Genomic DNA, 18,364 nt, shown 5'->3' on the forward strand with positions numbered 1-18,364 from the left:
TGACTTCTTCCAGCTTCATTCGCATCTCAGATCCCATTTTTCTTCACCCGTAAAGAGGCTGCGTTAAGTACCTGCCTCACAGGGTCTTGGTGAGGATAAATGAAGTAGTGCCTGCAAAGGGCTTAGCAGAGAGCCTGGTGCACATTGAGCTCTCAGGAAAGTCAGCTGTTATCTCCATCCAACGTTGGGGGCTTCGGAAAGGGCATTCCAGACGGAGGGAACTATGAATGCAAAGAAAAACACAGAGATGTGAAACAGGAGGGTGCTTTGAAGTGGCGGAAGTTTGCTGTGCATGCTGGGGACAACAGGAAAAACAAGGGAGACCACAGACAGGCCCAGATCCTGCAGCACATGGGCCAGGAGTTGCATCTTGTCTGGACGGCGATGAGGGCCATTTCAGGGAATGATATGATCTAATTTCTGGAGGCCGGAGGATGGGTTGGAAGGGGAAAGCTGCAGCCCAGAGGCCAGTGGGAAGGCTGTTGGGTGGCCCTGGTGAGAAAGGATGGGCCTAAACTCAGGTGCCTGGAAGGACAAGAGGGAACAGATAAGAGAGTGGGTGACGAGGAGGAGTGGACAAAGTGCAGGGACTGATGAGTGTGGGGTGATGGGGTGAGGGAAGCAGCTGTATCCTGGGGGGCTTCAGGGTTTCTTCCTTTTTGGTGGGATCTTAGTTCCCTGACCAGGGATTGAACCTGAGCCCTCTGCAGTAAAAGCTTGGAATCCTAACCCCTGAACCTCCAGGGAATGCCCTTTTCTATCTTTTTTTTTTTTTTTTAAGGTTTTTTTTGTTAGGTGCTTGAGGGATCATAGAGCTGAAAGCATAGTGAATGCACATAGGTTTGGACCCAATAGTTAGACTTTTCTGAGAATTAAGAAGCTTCCTGAAAAACCTCTCTTTTTGTTCTGACTCTCGATGTGGAAAGTCTCCCTGAAACCTCTGAATAATTGACTCCTCCCTGAGTGACAAGGGATCCTTCCATGGGGACATTGCACATACTTGTCCCTGCTGGGCTGGAGTCTGGATGAGGGAGCGGGGATGTTCTGGCTTGGCCTGGAGGTGGCTGAGCCGGAGGTTGTATTTGGAAGCTATTTTCAGAGTCCATCAGTTTTCTTGTGATTTTCTTTCGTCTTCTCGAAGTGTGTACAAAGAGACAATTCCAGTGAATGGGAATGTTTTATGCATTCCCAGACTCTGGACCAAGGGCCAGGCAACCTTGCTTTCTTTGTTTTCTTTTAACATTTATATTAATCTATTTGCGTGGCTGTGCCGGGTCTTAGTTGTGGCATGTGGGATCTAGTTCCCTGACTAGAAATCGAACCTGGGCCCCCGGCATTGGGAGCTTGGAGTCTTTGCCACTGGATCACCAGGGAAGTCCCCCAGGCAACCTCTTGAAAGTGGTGTAAGCTAAGCTCCTTCCTGTGTCCTCTCCTCAGACATTTTTTTGGTGAGTGTGGACAGGGAGCCATTCTTCCAAAGAACCGTAGGTCTTAGATTTTACACTTTACAGATGGAGAAAATGAGACTCCAGGAGGAAGGTGATGAGATGTGCTCAGATCCAGCTGTGAATTACTTCTGGGTCTGGGCCGGGCCATGTGCCGCCCTTCCTGGCACTCCTGTGGCTCCATACCAGGCAGCTGGCATGGCCTTTTGGGGAGTGGTCGGGGGTTGGGGGGCTTGATGTGCTGAGGAACGTCCACATAGGCCCCAGGCTCAACTCAGGGTGCACACCTGGCAAGAGAGGACCCCCGCAGACAGGATAGTGGTGGTTGTTACTGTGCAGTTGCTCAGTCCTGTCTGAATCTTTTGTGACCCCATGGAATTTAGCCCATCAGGCTCCCCTGTCCATGGGGATTCTCCAGGCAAAATACTGGAGTGGGTTGCCATGCCCTCCTCCAGGGGATCTTCCCGACCCAGGGATCGAACCTGAGTCTCCTGCATTGGCAGAGACAGATGAATTCTTTACCACTGAGCCACCTGGGAAGCACCCCCTGCCCCAGATAGGATAGGGCTCAACTGCTGCCCTAAGCCCCCAATTCAGAGGCCCATCCCTACCCCTCCTTCTGATCTGAGATGGGCCCAGAGGTGTGGCTGGAGGTCGGGAGCTAAAACCAGAAGGATGGGATTGTTTCCCTCCTTATGAGAAAAGGAGCGGAGAGCCCTGAGTGAATGGGGTGGAATATGGTCTGCATCCTATTCCAGCTGATTGCTGTGCTGAGCAGAGGCCTTTGTCTGCGTTGCCAGGGGAACCAAAGTTTCTGCCTCCTTCCGGGGCTGTGATTGGCTCCTGGTAGAGCCTGAGCTTTGGTGAATGGAGAGGCCTCCCTCCTGCCTACATCTTCTCCGTGGAAGTGAGAGACTAGAGTGAGACTGGGGTCCCCATGGAAGCACTGCGTAGGCTTCTGTGCTCCTCTTCTTCAGCTCTGGAGGTGATGGGTCCCCTCGTTCGTTCACTATTCATTTATCCCAAGCAGCATCTGCTCCAGGCCCTTCATTCTTCCAGATCTGGGAAAACTAACCTATGGGTCAGGAGACCTGGCGTGGCCACAGACTCACTCGTGGCTTTGGGTGGGTCCCTTCCCCTCCACGTGCCTCAGTTTCTTTACCTGTAAAGACCAAGGCCTTCTAGCTCTGACTTCCCTAACACACAGCCCATATCTCCTCCTTTTCGACCTCCTATCCTCCCACCTGGCCTCTTGTTGAGCTCTGATCCTGTTCTTTTTTGTAGGTGCCCCTGTAAGATGCAGAGCAGAATGGGGCGTTGCAACCAGCTCTTAGCATTGCCTCATTTTTTAATTTTTCCTTCTCTTCTAGAAGCCCCAAATTTTTCAGCCCCGTCTTGTCTTGTCCCTTTCACTTGGGCCCAGGCTCGGGGTTGTATGCCACGGGGTAGCTAAGGATGGCTGCCCATCTCTGCTCAGGGCGGGCGGAGCTGCAGGCAGGGCAGAGCATGCTGGGGCAGGCATGAGTGGTTGGAAAAGCCATGGGACTCGGCAGTCCCGGGTTCCTGGCCTCATCTGGCTATGTGCCAGTGAGGTGACCTTGGCTGGGGTGCTCAGCTTCAGTTTCTGCATCGATGACACAGGAATAATAATGCCACCCTTGGGGTTGTGGCAGAGGTTGAATGAGATGGCATGCTTGTCATACGGGAAATACCGAGTCCCTTCCCTGGTCCCGCCTCTAAAATAGGCAGGGAGCTGGGGAAAGTCCGGATTGAGGAGGGCTGGAGGTGGCAGGGCCCGTGGTGCCACGTGGCAGACTGAAGCCTCTGCTCTTCCCCGGCAGTACCAAAAAGCAGGCAGCAAAGCGTTGCCTTGGGCGGGTGAAGTCTAAGGAGGGGAGGCCGCGTGTCAGAGCTAATGTTTGAATAACACTTTTAAGATCCTCCAGAGACCTCAAATGAGGCTCTTTCAGATGAGCTGAAAATGAAGCAAAGTAATAAGGCTGAGCTCACTGGCAGGAAAGGGGGTGGCTCATTGGTCCTGGCCTTGTCTCTGCCAGCCATGCTCATGAACACAGGCTGACCGGGAGTGTGGTCCCTGCGTGTACTCTGTGGGCTGCCATAAGGAAGGTCTGTTTTCTCAGAACGAGGGTGTCATGGGCGATCGCTGGTAGTGACTCGGCCCTGCTTCTTGCTGACTCACTAGTTGATGGTCAGAGGTGGCATCTTAGGTCACTGGCCTTCAGTGCCTGGTTTGGTGTTTTAGCTGTGTGGCCCAGCCTCCCTCCACCCAGCTTGGCCACGGCCTGCCCTGGGTGTGACAGGAGGCAGGGATTCATGCTGGGGCTGGGACAGTGAAGTGGGATGCGAGTTGTTGGGGGTCCTTCCCTCCTCTGCTCAGGTTTGCCCAGGGTCTGTGATGAGGTGGGGGGACAGAGGAAGGAGGTTTCCAGGTGAAGAAAGCAGGCTGGTGATGTGACTCTGGGTGTGGGGGGTGTCTGCTTCTACCAAGAAGCCCATCATCTAAGGGATGGGCCTCAGAGAGGCTGAGGGAAGGGCGGAGAAGCGAGTGTGTGCGTGTATGTGCGCCTGCACCCACGCGCATGCTTGTGCAGAATGTGATCCCCGTGGGAACCATTACAGAACTGGTGAGTGATTATGGCCCAGGAGGGCTTCCCTTGTAGCTCAGCTGGTAAAGAGTCTGCTTGCAGTGCGGGAGACCTGGGTTCGATCCCTGGGTTGGAAAGATCCCCTGGAGAAGGGAAAGGCTTCCCACTCCAGTATTCTGGCCTGGAGAATTCCATGGACTGTATAATCCATGGGGTTGCAAAGAGTTGGACATGACTGAGCGACTTTCACTTCATTTCACTATGGACCAGGAAGGCTTCCCTTGTGCCTCAGTGGTAAAGAATCTGCCTGCCAATGCAGGAGACACGAGTTTGATCCCTGGGTGGGGAAGATCCCCTGGAGAAGGAAATGGCAACCCACTCCAGTGCTCTTGCCTGGGAAGTCCCATGGACAGAGGAGCCTAGCAGGCTACAGTCCATGGGATCGAAGAAGAGTCCGACACAATTTAGGGATTAAAGAACAGCTGTCTCCTCTATGGCCCAGGAGAGCCTTGTCCTGGAGATAGGAGAGAATCCCGGCCAGGCTCTTCTGCCTGAGGCCTTCTCTGCTTTGCTCGAGCTGGGCTGGGAGCTGAGGGCCATGGGGTGGTGTGTCACTGCTTCTCCTGGTGCCTAGTTCGCATTGGAAGTGCCTGCTGCTCGTGGGGACACTGGCCACTCTTAGACTCTTCATTGAGGAATATGTGGGGGTCGATGGCTGATTCCTCTTGGTGCCTGGATTACGTTGTGAATGCTGTTGGGGACATGGGGGCAAGCGTTGGGTCACCAGTGCCTCCCAGGCCACACTGACCCTGGGGATCCCCACTTCCATCTCTTCCTTCATCTCCATGACACCCCACCCTTCTTTTCAGCTTCCCCACTACCTACCTGGCCTGTTCCCCCTCGTCTCCTTGACTGCTCAGTGTGGGGTCCTCAGGGCTCCATTGCAATTACTGAATTTTTCTTTTTAATAATCCTTTAAAAAATAATCAAAGTAATAACAGTACAGCGATTTCAGAAAACAGGAAGAGGGGGAAAAATGACTCTTGAGTACTGTTGAGAGTTTGGTGTGTTTCCTTCCAGCCATCATTCGCCCCAGTACATCTTCACGGCCACCCTGCATTTTTCACTTAATGGTGTATGCAAAGCCCCCCTTTAGGGTCGTTCCAGAGGATTCCATTAAAGACGTTGATCCATTTGCCTCTTTTCTTGTTGATGGACAGCCACGTTGTTTCCAGTTTTTGCTCTTTTAACACAGCAATGAACATGCCCTAAAGTGTTTTTTTCTGTATTTCAGATGATGTCTGTTAGGGTGGGGCCCCAAAAGGGAGACTTTGGGTCAAATGCTGTGGGTGACTTTCAGATGGTAACTCTTGACCAACTGCTGTGCCACTTTACAGCCCCAGCGTCCAGGGTGATGGTACAGAAACTGCTGTGGGTTCCTTGCAGGTCTGAAGAGCCTGTTCCTAGTGTCCAGGCCCTCATTCACTCTAAGATGGGGGCAGAGTAGGGCTGTGGAGTGAGGTTGCCTGGGTTCAAACCATGCTCCCTTCTCTACTGCTTGAGTCCATTCCCTTGGCTGTAAAATGGGCATGACTGGGGCTTCCCAGTCCACTGGTTAATAATCTGCCTTCCAATTTAGGGGATGCGGGTTTGACCTCTGGTGGGGGAGCTAAGCCTCTGGCAACTAAGCCTGCATGCTGCAACTAGAGAGAAACCCACAACGAAGGGCCGGCCCACTGCAGTGAAAGATCCCACGTGCCGCAACCACAGCCAAATAAATTTTGAATGGACATGATGGGAGTGACTACCTCACAGGGTCATCATGGAGCTTTAGCATCTGTGTAAAGCGTGGATGCACTCAGCCTGGCGCTTGAGAGATGCTGAGACGGGTTGACAATGGCTCAGGGAGAGGAAGCTACTGAGTGATTCACACTGAGCTGAGGCCAGCACCCAGGCTCTGCCTTCCGGAAGTCTCTCCCTGCCTACCAGAGGAGCAAGCCTACCCCTGGGGATGGTCTGCTTGATGGGGACCAGTGTCCCTACCTGAGAGTGTGGTTGAGGGGCTGAGTGCCTGGAGTGGAGCTGTTAGATAGCCTCTCCTTTTCTCCCAGAACCATCCCTCTTTCTGGGGTGCTGTTTCCCCCAGGTGTCTCTCTGGCCTGTTCCCTAGGGATGATTTGAGGTTTGTTCTGGCCCTAGGAATCTCCCTGACTGGCCCTTGAGGAGAGAATTTCATTGAGGGCTTCAATCCTGGAGGGAAAGGTGGGTTCCAAGGCTATATTAATTTTCTATTGCTGTTGTAACCAATTGCTACACACTTAGAGGCTTAAAACAACCTAAATTTATTACCGTATAGTTCTGGAGGTCAGAAGTCTCAAAGTGAGCCTTATGGGGCTAGAATCAAGGTGTTGACAGGGTTGTGTTCCTTCTTGAGGCTCCAGGGGAGAATCTGTACGTTGCCCTTGCCAGCCCCTAGAGGCTGCCCACATTCCTTGGCTTGTGGCCCTCTCCTAGCAGTGACATCACTCCAACTTCTGCTTCCACTGTTGCACGGCCTTCTCTGATACTCACTCCATGGCTGATACTCACTCCATGGCTTCTCTCTTTTACTTATAAGGACTCTGTGGTTACATTGGACCCACTTGGATAATCCAGGATAATCAAGCCATCTCTAAATTATTAACCTAATCACATGTACAAAGTCCCTTCTGCTATATGAAGTAATGTACTCATAGACTCTAGGGACTAGGACATGGTCATTGTTGGGGGGGACTTTATTCTACTTACCACAGTGACCAATATTAGGGGTCTCTCTGAATTAGTGGACCCCAGCTACTGCTGAAATTGTACCATCAACCTCTGTGATGGAAGAAGGGCCAGGGGGAACCCAGATCTGATTATGATGTAGCTGGGGAGGGGCATGGAACTTGCCTGGTGACTCAGATGGTAAAGAGACCACCTGCAATGCAGGAGACCCGGGTTCGATCCCTAGGTCAGGAAAACACTTGGGGAGGGGCATAAGAAACTGTATCACTAGATCCTCCATGGTGGAAGGCCCTTAGGGAAAGCAGTGTACCCTACTGCAGTGTGACAGCAGTGTCCCACAAGGCAGGCGTCAGAGAATGTAGCCCCTGGCCTTCACTGGTAGGTGCGGGCCACTGGGAAGCATTGCCACAGGAAGCCACGCAGCCCTGTCCATCCACTGCCGTCACTGCCGTGTGTATATGTGTTTGTGTGTGTGTTCACTCATCTGCGTCTCTGCAGCAGTACTCTTGGGAGGGGCCAAGGAACAACTCTTTTCAAAGGCCCTTTCTGCTCTTGTTCTAAGCAAAATAATTACACAAGTGACTAATTTTATCCCTAATCCCGTAATTACTTTATTATGTAGCTGGTGAGAGGACTCTGAGCTGTGCCTATAGTGCCACTTTGGCTGCTGGCCCAGCTGGCCTGGTCTGCCAGCACGGAGCCCCGCCCTGTTCCTGCCCTGGGCTCAGGGTTGGCCGCTCCAAGTTCCATTCCGGCTGAAGCCAGCTATACTTTGATATTTGGGGTCTGAAAGACCATTTGCCCTTTCTCCCAAATCCATGAACAGATTCAGCTGCCTGGAGAGTAAGGTCTCATGCTTATGGAATGAAGTCTGTAGGAGTCAGGAGATCTGAGTTCTGGTTCAGCTCTCTCATGCACTTGCTCCATGACCTTGAGCAAGTCACTCCCCTCTGGGTCTTGGGGTTTTTTTGTAAAAAGCTTGAACAGTCTATGATTCCATGAGGGGAACTGAGAGAGCAAGAGCTTTTAGAAGGAGGGCGGCTCAGACAGTAAAGAATCTGCCTGCCAATGCAGGAGACCCTGGTTCAATCCCTGGGCCAGGAAGATCCCTTGGAGAAGGGAATGGCTACCCACTCCAGTATTCTTGCCTGGAGAATTCCACGGACAGAGGAACCTGGTGGGCTGCAGTCCATGGGGTCACAAAGAGTCCAACATGACTGAGTGACAAACACCTTCTTGGTACCTGCTGGCAACATGCTCCAATCGCAGCATTAAAGATCATAGTACTAACAATAGACATCATTTATTGAATAAGCATTATACTGGTTCTTTTCTTAATATTTTTCTCATTCTATACCTGACTGTGTGAGGCAGCCTTTATAGAAGAGGAAACGGAAGCAGTGAAACCAAAGCAATGATTGGTAAAGGGACTTGCTCACCAGAAAGTGGCAGAGCTAGGACTGTAAACTCAGCCCTTTTATTTATTTATTTTTTAATTAATTAATTTATTTATTTGGCTGTGTCAGGTCTTAGTTGGGGCATGCAGAATCTTGGATCTTTGTTTCAGCATGAAGGATCTTTAGTGGTGGCATGTGGGACCTAGTTCCCTGACCAGGGATCAAGCTCCTGCCCCCTGTGTTGGGAGTGTGGAATCTTAGCCACTGGACCACCAGAGAAGTCTCTACACTCTGTTCTTAGCTGCCGTCTTCCACAGTCTTCTAATATATAAATGAATAGAGGGCTGTTCAACTGGGAAGTGGTGGAGCGGGGGTTTGAACCAAGGTCTGTCTGTCCCCAGAGTTTTTGCCTTTCCTATAAGGCCCACACCCCAGAGTTAGACTTACAGAGGTGACTGCTGCTGCTAAGTCTCTTCAGTCGTGTCCGACTCTGTGCGACCCCAGAGGCGGCAGCCCACCAGGCTCTCCCGTCCCTGGGATTCTCCAGGCAAGAACACTGGAGTGGGTTGCCATTTCCTTCTCCAATGCATGAAAGTGAAAAGGGAAAGTGAAGTCGCTCAGTCGTGTCCGACTCCTAGCGACCCCATGGACTGCAGCCTACCAGGCTCCTCCGTCCATGGGATTTTCCAGGTGAGAGTACTGGAGTGGGTTGCCAAATTTGAATATTTAAACTTGAAGTTGACACAGCAAAGAAATAGAGAAGGCACAATAGGAAACTCCAGTAGACCAGGGAGATGGGTGGCTCAGGGCTGTGTTCCAGCTTTGTCACTGGCTTACTCTGTGACCTTAAGCTGGTCCCCACCTATCTCCAGGCCCCAGTGTTCCCTCCCATCTGTATGACAAGGGGTGGGATTAAGATGGTCTCTGAAGGCCTTCCTGGTGTTGAGGCTCTGCAATTGTGGATCACCTGGGCCTGGAAGGTGCCGTGGGGCAGGGGTCAGTCCATGGTGGAGGCCAGTGTGTAGGTGACTTGGCAGCCCTGGTGTTTCTATGATGTCCAGCCCCATGAGAATGGAATCTGCTCAGACTGCGTCCCACTGAGTGTCTGCAGAGCCACTTAGGCAGGCCATGGCCTTGAGAACAGAGTGGAGGAGGTCATTTCCAGGATGTTCCTGCTGCTTCTGCAAGGTTCCTGCACAGCCTGAGCTCTTAGCTCTTTCTAGGCTCTGGGTCTGGCCTCTGTTTTGCTCCAAAGGCTGCACTAGACTCAACCTGGGACAGGCAGTGGCTAGAAGTCTGTGTGTGGTTTCTGCAAGGGGTGACTAGAGGCCTAAACCTAATGAATAATAAAAGTTGCTTTGGGTTTCCTAGCCTGACCACGTGCAAAGCACTTTTCTTGCAGTATTACATTTGATTCTCTTAAAACCATATGATGTGTGTGCTATGGTCATTCCTACTTGACAGTTGAGGAAACACACTCAGAAGATTAAGTAATTTTCTCCCCATCACACAGCTAGTGAAGGAGAGAGTGGCATTTGGGATTCTTACTCCAGAACCCACGTTCATTTTTTTTTTAATTGATGTACAGTTGCTACAATGTTGTTAGCTTCTGCTGTACAGCAAAGTGAATCAGCTATATGTATACATATATCCCTTCTTTTTTGGATTTCCTTCCCATTTAGGTCACCATAGAGAATTGAGTAGAGTTCCCCGTGTTATACAGTCAGTTCTCATTAGTTACCTATTTTATACATAGTAGTGTATTATATATGCCAACCCCAATTTCCGAGTCCATCCCACCCACCCCTTTCTCCCCTTGGTATCCGTACGTTTCTTCTTATGTCTGTGTTTCTATTTCTGCTTTGCAAATGACTTCATCGATACCATTTTTCTAGATGCCACATATATGCATTAATAATACGATCATTGTTTTTCTTTTTTCTGACTTCACTGTCTATGACAGCCTCTAGGTTCATCCTCATCTCTGCAAGTGGCACAATTTTGTTGCTTTTTATGGCAGAGTAATACTCCATTGTATGTATGTACTGCATCTCCTTTATTCATTCCTCTGTTGATGGACATAGGTTGTTTCCATGTCCTGTCTATTGTAAATAGCGCTGCAGTGAACACTGGGATGCATATATCTTTTTGAATTACGGTTTTCTCTAGGTATATGCCCAGGAGTGGGGTCGCTGGGTCATCAGAACCCATGGTCTGACCTTAACGTAGTGGTATCCCATGGGCTGAAGGAATAAGCGTGGAGTTAGGAGGCAGCTGGTTTTTAAATCCCTGCTCTCTGTTTACCATGTATGTTTCCTTGGGTAAGTCGTTTATGTATCTGAATTTTCATTTCTTTCTCCATCAAATGGGAACATTAATGCCTGCCTGTTATGATGAAAGGTTACTGAGATGATGATGTAGGACAAGGTCCAGGGTGTGGTAGGTGGTCCTTGAAGGCCCTTTACTGTCTGCCCCCTCTCTCCTTCCCACTTCCCTCTTCATACCAGAGGCTCCTGCCACCCTGGGGTGCTTTCCACATGTAGCACATGGCTCAGGGCCTCTACACATGCTGCTCTGCTGCATTTGCCATCTCTACCTCTTGTTCCTTTGTTCACTTCCTCTGGGCTTTGATCCTTCTCCGCTTCTCTGAGGATTCTGGGTAGTGTAGAGGATTTTCCCACAGGCTTGTGTTTCAGTGATGATCAGAACAGTGCCTTGGTGGGCACAGAATTGGGGGTAGAAAGTGGGCCCTGAGCATCCTGGAAATGCAAATCCCTGCTGGGAAGCCCTCTATTTATGCTCGATGGCTTTGCAAGGGCGTGCGTGTGATGTGTGTGTCTCCCCTTTGAATCACCCCATCACTGTGTTACAATGCTCTCATGTTCTCAGTTCTTTCTCTTTCTCTAGCTTGGTCTCTTAGTCTTGTACTTTCTTTCTTGGTTTTTAGCCTGGCACTTTTTGTCAAACATTTTTTGTTGTTGTTGCGTTAAAATAGTCATAACATAAAATTCACCATGATAACCATTTTTAAGAGTGGAGTTCAGCAGTGTTGGGTGCATTCATGCTGTTTTGCAATCATCACATCTCTCTCCAGAACTTTTATCCTGCAAAACTGAAACTCTATACCTATTACACAATAACGCTTCATTCTTTTCCCCTCCCTGCTCTTGGTAACCACCATTCTGCTTTCTGTCTCTGTCATTTGATTACTCTAGATAACACCATATAAGCAGAATCATAACAGTATTTGTCCTTTGTGATTGGCTCATTTTACTTAGCATCATGTCCTTGAGGTTCATCCATGCTACAATTCACCTGTAGCCTGTGTCAGAATGTCCTTCTTTTTTAAGGTCGAATATTCCACTGTATGTATACACCATGTTTTGTTTATCCATTCATCTGTTGTTGAACAGTTGTGCTGCTCCCACCTCTTGCCTTTTGTGAACGTTACTGTGAACATGGATGTACAAACATCTCTTCAAGATCCGGCTTTCAGTTCTTTTGAATAAATACCCAGAAGTGGAATTGCTGGATCATACGGTTAGCACTTCTTTTTAAAGCCATTGTTATGACTTCCCTGGAGTTCCAGTGGTTATAACTCCGAGCTTCCACTGCAGGGGGGCATGGGTTTGATCCCTGGTTGCGGAACTAAATCCTGCATGCCATGCAGAGCAGCCAAATAAAATATCTTAAAAAAAAAAATAAAGCCACTGTTTATTGTGTGCTTACTATGTGCCAGGAACCGGGTTAAGCACTTGACATGTCTGGCCTCATTCAATGGCTACATTCACTTTCTATTGTAGCTAGAATTATCTGCAATTTGCAGCCGAGAAAATGAAGGCTCAGCGAAGTGAAGCTATTTGCTCAGGCTCCCAGCTGGGAAGCACTGGAGCGGGGCTTGGAACTCTGACCTGCTGCCGGTCCTTGACCGGCGTGCTGTTCTGCCTCCCAGTGGCCTCACGTTCTCTACCTGTCTGATCGCATTTTTCTGTGTCTGGCTGTGTAGCTTCTCTCTTGTTCATCTCACATCTTCATTCTCCTGCTTTGTGTGTGTTCACCCTCTTTGGAGACTGTGTTCACCCTCTCTGGAAACTTTGAGGGACTTGAATAATGGACCTCTGATTCCTAGGAAGTTTTTGTGACTTGGAAACCTCCAGAGGCCTGTAATTTGCTTTCTAATCATAGTCCTCTGGATTTCTAGCTGCCTCTCTCCCAGTGGCTGACGGCATCTCCTGTGTTGTGTGGCTCGTGGATCCGCAGAGAGCCTGCCCAGGAGGGTCGGCTCCCTGGGGGCAGGGGCGCTGTCTCCCACAGGGGGCAGTGTGAGAAGGCAGAGGGCCCAGTCAGTCAGACTGGGATTCTCCGGGCTCGCTGGTATCCTAGCAACAACACAGAGGCAGGAATTTTACAGAAGGATGGAGAAAGAGAGGAGGCTACGATGTGGGTTCCAGAACACTTGCCTTTGCCGGAACTTCAAAACAATCAGAGCAAAATATCCCCAAGTTTGGGTGATTTACTGATTATCTAGTCCAGCCAAAGGTGCTTCCCAGGTGGCTCAGTAGTAAAGAGTCCACCTGCCAATACAGGAGACACGGGTTTGATCCCTGGATCGGGAAAATCTGCTGAAGAAGGAACTGGCAACCTACTCCAGTGTTCTTGCCTGGGAAATCCCATGGACAGAGGAGCCTGGTGAGCTATAGTCCATGGAGTCGCAAACGTTTCAGACACAACTGAGTGACTGATCAACAACAATGAGTTGAGCCAGACTTAAAATTTACATATTCTTCAGTCATCTTTCTATAGTCCTTTTAAACTTGATTTTTTTAAAAAAAATTTATTTATTTTGATTGGAGTCTAATTACTTTACAATATTGTAGTGGTTTTTGCCATTCATTGACATGAATCAGCCATGGGTTTATAAACTTTCTTATTATGGAAAATTTCAGGGACTTCCCTGGTTGTTCAGTGGTTAAGAATCTGCCTTCCCATGCAGGGGATCAGGTTGGATCCCTGGTTGGGGACCTAAGATCCCACATACCTTGCGGCAACTAAGTCTGCGCACCACAACTGGAGATCGGCATGCCTCCCCTGTGCCACGTCTAAGACCTGATGCAGCCGAAGTTTCAGTCAGAAAAGTACTAGAGGGACTAGTATGATGAGCCTCCATGAACCCACTGCTCAGCTTTGACAGTTTTCAATAAATAGTCACAGCCCGTCTATCCAATCGTGTGGAACTGAAACAGTTTATTATTCACATTCCTAACTCAGGGCTTCACACATAGAGCTGCTCAGTAAATGCTGCTGCTGCTGCTGCTAAGTCGCTTCTGTCGTGTCCGACTCTGTGTGACCCCATAGACGGCAGCCCACCAGGCTTCCCTGTCCCTGGGATTCTCCAGGCAAGAACACTGGAGTGGGTAAATGCTAGATGACTACAAATCCTTTCCCCACTCTGGGTCTCATTTTCCCTCTCTCTGTGGTAAGAGGGTAGGACCAGGCATTTTCTAAGAGATGCGATGTGGTGCAGTGGTCAGAACATACACTTTGGTGTCAGACACACTTGCTCAAATCTTGTTCATTCCTTAGCTGAGTGCCTTTAGGCAAATTACTTCTCAGGTTCCTCATCTGTGAAATGAAGATGCTAGCTCCTGCTTCTCAGGAGTGGCTTTGAGCCCTGAATAAAGCAGCTGTTTTGTGGCTAGTACTTATTACTGCTAATTTTAATATTAATATTATTCTAATAGGAAGATTCCATATATTTCAAGAATGCAAAAGTAAATTGGAATTGACCAGAATTTGAACCCTAGGATTCAGCTTTTTTTTTTTTTTTTGTCCCAGTCAGCAGACAGTCAGGAGCTCAAGAAAAGAACAGTGCAGCCAGAGCCAGTGCCCCAAATGTGGAGCTGGGAGCAGACCCAGAGTGGGGGTTATGCTGGCTGATGCCATCTCCTCCCCCACTCCCCCACCACACGTGGGTGCCACAGCCCCTGTGAGAGGAGCTACTGACTGCCCCTTCTCTCGGTGAGACAGGCCCGAGCTGGAAAGCCCAGGTGTCAAGAGAGGCGCCACAGGATGTCTTGTTGCTAGGAGACCTGAGGAGCCAGCAAGGACCCGTTGCCAGAGCTGGGAGAGAGTGATGGACTGGTGTGGAGACACAGGGCACGTGGCCTCAGAAGGGCTTTTGTGGGGTTCTGGGCAGGGGGTGGTGGTGTAGCAACTATGAGCTCAGCTAGAAGGAGGGACTCTGTAGAATTTGGCTCCTTAGAAGTAGGCTTAGGGTAAGCTGTTCAGTTCTTCCATTTAACTCCTTCTATGTCAAACTCAGACCTGTACTTGAATCTGCACCACTATGAGACCTTTGGCAGATGTTGTGCTGCTATACTTGCTGGGCCTCAGTTTCCTCATCTGTGCAATGGGTATGATACTGCTTGCCTCACAAACCACTGGGCAGGTTCAGTGAAATATGTATGATAAAGTGCTCTATAAGAAGGAACACAAAACATAAATGTGAAGGTTCACCACCACTCTTACCTTTGTTAATGATTATTTCTCTTACTGTAAAATGAGACATACTCTCTCTGGGTGAGATTCATGAACAGGGCGCCTTGGAGGAGGGGACTTCCACTGTGGAGGCATGTGTCAGGGGGCTCTGGGGAAGGGCTGGATGGCAAAATCCCAGGGGTCTACGGAGGAAGGCAGCAAAGTTCAAGGCCAGAGGGAGACTTGATAAGAGTGGTGGCTGAAGGGGTGGAGGTTCTGCTGAGATTCCAGGAAGGGCTTTGATGGTTCAGCCCAGAAGCTGTGAGTGAGGTGAGGGTTATGGGCCTTTCTTGTTGCTTCTCTCATATAAATAATATATGTTCACACACATATGCACACCAGAAGATAAACAATGAAATAAAACCCAACCCAAACAAGCACAAAAGAAATTCCACTATCATAAAACAATCTCTGGGAACATAACTTTTTAAATATTTCCTTTCAGTTTTCTTTTTTCTATGCGTGTGCAAACATATTTTATAGAAATTGGGTTACATGTTCCATATGCTTTGAAAAAATCTGTATTATGTTATCAACATTATTACATATAGTCATATAGATTCATGACATTAGAGTTTAATAGCTGTTTAGTATTTCAGGATATGTATTATCACTATATAAAATACCCACTATTTTTGGACATTTATAGTAATTCCAATTTTCCAGTTTACTCTGGTATATAAGACTCCTGTATATAAAGAGACGAGTGTTCTTATAACTACATCTTTGAGTATCGCCACTGATCCCACAGATAAGTTCACAGAAGAGGAGTTTCTGGGTTCAAAGATGTGCACACTTTAAAAAAGAATTAATTATTAGCTGTGGTGCTTGGGCTCCAGTGCGCATGGGCTCAGGAGTTGCAGTGGGAAGGCTTAGTTGCCCTGTGGCACGTGGGAACTCCCATCCCCTGCTCTGAAAGGCAGATTCTTAACCACCGGACCACCAGGGAAGTCCCCAAGGTGTGCACACTTTTAAGACTTATCATGCACTTTTCCAAAATGCCCTCCAGAGAGGAATTCCCTGGCTGTCCAATGCTTAGGACTTCGTGCTCTCATTGCCAAGGGTTCTATCCCTGGTCAGGGAACTAAAATCCCGTAAGGCACATGGTGTGGCCAAAAACAAACAAACATAGCAAAAACTCCTGAAGTTAAACCACAAAATGCCCTCCAGAAAGATGAAACCAGTTGATAGCTGCATTGATACCATCCAAGTCTGCCTTTTTAACTGGGCGGGGAGAGGGGGGTCATTACCATAATAACTAGAATGCCATGGTTTAGGGGCGGAGTGGGTGGCTTACAGATAGACTGAGGAGAGAAAGAGGTATCAACAGCCACTCTGAAGGGACTTGTGCAGAGAGCGGCCCCCGTTGGCCTGGTGGCCCAAGGCTGGGCTGGACTGGGCTGGACTGGGCTGGGAGAGGCAGTCGGTCTGCACTGACTCAAGCTGGGCGTCTTGTCCCTGGTGTGATCCTGGCCTCATGCTGCTGTGATCAGCATGGTCACCAATCCAAGACAGTTGCTCCCAAGGCCAGTGCAGCCTCTCTGGCCATGCTGACAGATGTGGACATTCGCATAGTGGGTGGTGATTCATCGGAGCCGGTGGTGGCAGCGGGAGCTCTGACGGGTGGAACTGGTCTCACCCATCCTGTCACTGGGCCTCTAAAAATAACTCTTGCCTGTTCCAGGTGGCCGCACCACTGAGTGTCTGGAGGTGCAGTCCCTTCCTTGGCTGTGGCTGTGCGAGGGAGGGCATGAGTGTGGCTCTGTGTGTGTGTGTGTTGGGTGGGTGGAGGGTGGCATCTGGGAGCCTCTTTGGTGGTTGGCATCTGAGCCAGGGGATTTGGGGCGGGGGGACACGAGGCAGGCCAGCTCCTCCTCTTCTACCTTGTTGTGGCCCAGACACAATCTGGCTACTCTTCGGCAAGTGCCAGAGACAGCTGGTGGGGACAGGAGTGTCTTTCAGGACTACATGCTCGATCTCTGCTGAGTTGGGGTGGGGAACAGGAAGTGGGGGGAGACTGCCAAGGCAATATGACAAGGTTGGGGGTAGGCTCTCAGATGGATGCATACCATTTACCCCATCAACAGTTGAATCTTATGAAAGCCCATTTCACATCTCTTCTTTTTGGTGAAATTTTTTAACATAAGGTTCCTTTAGATTAGATACAAATACGGCTGACTTCTTATCCTGATGACTAGAGACCATCTAGCCAAGGTTTCTTAACCAAGAGTCCATAGACGCAAGGGGTGAGCTGTGCATGGGTTTCATGAGGTTTCCTGATGCTAAAATCATAATAAGGTTGTGTGTGTCTGGATGTATACCCGTGTACATTTTTCTGGGAGAAGCTCTGCAGTTTTTATCACATTTTCTAAGGAAACCACAATCCGTAAGAGGTTAAGAACCACACTAGTCCAAGCCCCTCACATTAGAGGTGAGGAAATAGGATCCAAAGAAGAAAATGACTGCCCGAATTCTCACAGCCGAGATCAGAACCCAGGTTTCTTGACACCATCCTCCCTCAGCTGGTTCCCTGAGTCAGGATTGAGCTACCTGCAGTAGACAGAATTCCAGGTACCATTTCAAATGGCCTTTAGGCTGGCATGGATCCAAATGAATTGAGGCTTTCAATAGCAGTGGGCAACTGGGCACTTTGCTCTGGACATTTGTATCCCCAGGTGGTCTTGTGAGGAAGTCTCCTGGGGCATCTCCTGACTTGTTTCCTTATGGGACATCCTAGCGCAGGACATTAAATCCATCTCTTGTGCCTTGACATTCTCCCCTGGTGGAAATGGCCCCCTGACATAGGAAATGCCCCTGCCTTCCGGGAGAAGAACTGACATTCTAGGCTTGGGGAAGTAAGTTTTCTTGGAAGGTGGGGAGCAGGCCTAGGAATATTATTTGATGGACAGGCAGGTAAGAGACAGACAGATGGTGGTACACTGTCTGTGAGAGGAATTCAACTTTGTACCGTCAGTTCAGTTCAGTTGCTCAGTCGTGTCCGACTCTTTGTGACCCCATGGACTGCAACACTCCAGGCCTCCTTGTCTGTCACCAACTCCTGAGCCTACTCAAACTCATGTCCATTGAGTCGGTGATGCCATCCAACCATCTCATCCTCTGTCGTCCCCTTCTCCTGCCTTCAATCCTTCCCAGCATGAGGGTCTTTTCTAATGAGTCAGTTCTTTGCAGCAGGTGGCCACAGTATTAGAGTTTCAGCTTCAGCATCAGTCCTTCCAATGACTATTCAGGACTGATTTCCTTTTGGATGGGCTGGTTGGATCTCCTTGCAGTCCAAGGGACTCTCAAGAGTCTTCTCCAACACCACAGTTCAAAAGCATGAATTCTTTGGCGCTCAGCTTTCTTTATCATCCAATTCTCACATCCATACATGACTGCTGGAAAAACCATAGCTTTGACTAGACGGACCTTTGTTGGCAAAGGTCCTTCTTCCAAGGAACAAGCCTCTTTTAATTTCATGGCTGCTGTCACCATCTGCAGTGATTTTGGAGCCCCCCAAAATAAAGTCAGTCACTGTTTCCACTGTTTCCCCATCTATTTGCCATGAAGTAATGGGACCAGATGCCATGATCTTAGTTTTCTGAATGTTGAGTTT

At 49.2% G+C, this 18,364-nt stretch overlaps 1 protein-coding gene and 1 long non-coding RNA gene across 8 annotated transcripts in view; one reads left to right on the plus strand and one right to left on the minus strand.

Annotated features, from left to right (window-relative positions):
- Positions 1-18,364, plus strand: part of EPB41L1 (erythrocyte membrane protein band 4.1 like 1) — a 176,660-nt gene that overhangs the window by 74,214 nt on the left and 84,082 nt on the right. Inside the window, exon 1 of one of the 7 annotated variants that reach the window (XM_059892852.1) lies at positions 2,331-2,430. The exons of the other annotated variants lie outside the window; for them this stretch is intronic. The gene's annotated coding sequence lies outside the window, so the exon portion shown is untranslated. Of the gene's footprint in view, positions 1-2,330; positions 2,431-18,364 lie in introns of those variants that run through there. 7 annotated transcript variants of the gene reach the window in all.
- Positions 4,494-6,915, minus strand: LOC132346849 (uncharacterized). Its single transcript, XR_009496814.1, has 3 exons — positions 6,839-6,915; positions 4,937-5,024; positions 4,494-4,802 (listed from the first exon to the last, which is right to left on the minus strand). It is a non-coding gene; the product is annotated as an uncharacterized lncRNA (long non-coding RNA).

The sequence above is a fragment of the Bos taurus genome, chromosome 13 (assembly GCF_002263795.3).
Source record: "Bos taurus isolate L1 Dominette 01449 registration number 42190680 breed Hereford chromosome 13, ARS-UCD2.0, whole genome shotgun sequence".
Taxonomy (NCBI): Eukaryota; Metazoa; Chordata; class Mammalia; order Artiodactyla; family Bovidae; genus Bos; species Bos taurus.